Raw genomic sequence first — 2302 nt, forward strand, 5'->3', positions numbered from 1 at the left:
GGCCCATCCATCTGTCCATCTTCTCGATTAGTCATGTCTGCCATGGGCGCAGGTGAGGAGCCAGGCCCAGCAGCTGAGGGAGTCCTGCTCGATTAGTCATGTCTGCCATGGGCGCAGGTGAGGAGCCAGGCCCAGCAGCTGAGGGAGTCCTGCTCGATTAGTCATGTCTGCCATGGGCGCAGGTGAGGAGCCAGGCCCAGCAGCTGAGGGAGTCCTGCTCGATTAGTCATGTCTGCCATGGGCGCAGGTGAGGAGCCAGGCCCAGCAGCTGAGGGAGTCCTGCTCGATTAGTCATGTCTGCCATGGGCGCAGGTGAGGAGCCAGGCCCAGCAGCTGAGGGAGTCCTGCTCGATTAGTCATGTCTGCCATGGGCGCAGGTGAGGAGCCAGGCCCAGCAGCTGAGGGAGTCCTGCTCGATTAGTCATGTCTGCCATGGGCGCAGGTGAGGAGCCAGGCCCAGCAGCTGAGGGAGTCCTGCTCGATTAGTCATGTCTGCCATGGGCGCAGGTGAGGAGCCAGGCCCAGCAGCTGAGGGAGTCCTGCTCGATTAGTCATGTCTGCCATGGGCGCAGGTGAGGAGCCAGGCCCAGCAGCTGAGGGAGTCCTGCTCGATTAGTCATGTCTGCCATGGGCGCAGGTGAGGAGCCAGGCCCAGCAGCTGAGGGAGTCCTGCTCGATTAGTCATGTCTGCCATGGGCGCAGGTGAGGAGCCAGGCCCAGCAGCTGAGGGAGTCCTGCTCGATTAGTCATGTCTGCCATGGGCACAGGTGAGGAGCCAGGCCCAGCAGCTGAGGGAGTCCTGCTCGATTGGTCATGTCTGCCATGGGCGCAGGTGAGGAGCCTGCTTTGCCACTTCCTCCCAGGGGTGCAATCCCATCACAGGGCGCCATCCACCTGCTGGTGCTCGGCCAGGGAGTGGGGGGTAGGCGGGCTGTCCCCTCCCATAGAGGCACTGCCTCATGTGTCTCTCATTTAGGGCGCCCTTTCCGAGGCTTCTGTGGCACCTCCTACTGCCCGTTCACCGGCCGCCCGTCCGTCTGTCCAGCTATCCATCTGTCTACCTGTCCATCTAGCCTAGCTGAGGCCCGTGGCCCCATGAGGGTCTGTGAGACGGGCTGTGGGAGTCACAGGCTGGGTGGCGACTACACTTCCCCGGGGACAGGACAGGACAGGACAGCAGGTGGGAACAGGGAGGTGCAGACACTCCTTCCAGGACAGGAAGCAGGGAACCGGAGCGGATACCTGGGGTGGACACAGGCCACTGTGGGTATGGAAGGGGGTCCCTAGGACGGGGCCTTGGTAAGGAGCACCGGCCTGCAGTCCGACTGGCCCGGGTCAGATTCGGCTCCTGGCACCTCTGTGGTATGGAGCCTCCGGCCTCAGTTGCCGCATCTGTGAAATGGGGACGCTGGTCCTGCCTCCCTGAGTCTGTTCCTGGCACAGGGCAGAGCCGGGCTCCAGGTGAAAGCCCCTCGCTCCCAGGCGGGCTCCTCTACAGCGAGAGGCCGCGACGCAGAGCTTGGGCGGCCGCCAACTTCCCCGGGAGGCCCCGCCAGCTCCTGGTGTAAGAGACGCGCCAGGGAAGGCGCCAAGCCCTGCGAGAGGGAAGTAACGTGACCAGGAGGGAAAGCGGCGGCTCGTGCCAAGATGGTTATAGCAGCTCCATTCAGACCGCCGGCTGCAGCCCGCCCGCCAGGTGCCCACATGGGTGCGGAGGAGCAAGCAAGGCAGCTGTGCGGACCCAGTGGGCACACAGCACCGGGCACACAGCACCAGGCACACAGCACCAAGCACACAGCACCGGGCACACAGCACCGGGCACATAGCACCGGGCAGAACCGGCAGAGGAAGGGAGTGGGCAAGGCCAGGCAGTGGGCACGCTGGCCCCTGCACTATAGCTGCCCGAGGGTGGGGGCGGTGCCCAAGGATGCGGGCAGAGGGCGCCACAGAGGGAGTGGGAGCTGGGGGTCTCCAGCGCCTGGGCCCCTGGCTCTGCAGGAAGCCCCTCCGAGCAGCTCAAGCCAGTTCGCCTTCCAGGGGGCAGTGCAGGCCCGCACCTGCCCCTCCCGCACCGTCCGGAGCCATGTTCCCATGGTGTTGGTTCCCTTAAACCCCGACAGGGCCCAGCCTGTGCGGCTCAGTGGTTGAGCGTCGACCTATGAACCAGGAGGTCACAGTTCGATTCCCGGTCAGGGCACAGGCCCCAGTTGTGGGCTCAATCCCCAGTGTGGGGCGTACAGGAGGCAGTGATCAATGATTCTGTCTCATCATTAATGTTTCTCTCTTTCTCTCCCTCTCCCTT

The sequence above is a fragment of the Myotis brandtii genome, unplaced genomic scaffold, assembly GCF_000412655.1.
Source record: "Myotis brandtii unplaced genomic scaffold, ASM41265v1 scaffold357, whole genome shotgun sequence".
Classification (NCBI taxonomy): domain Eukaryota; kingdom Metazoa; phylum Chordata; class Mammalia; order Chiroptera; family Vespertilionidae; genus Myotis; species Myotis brandtii.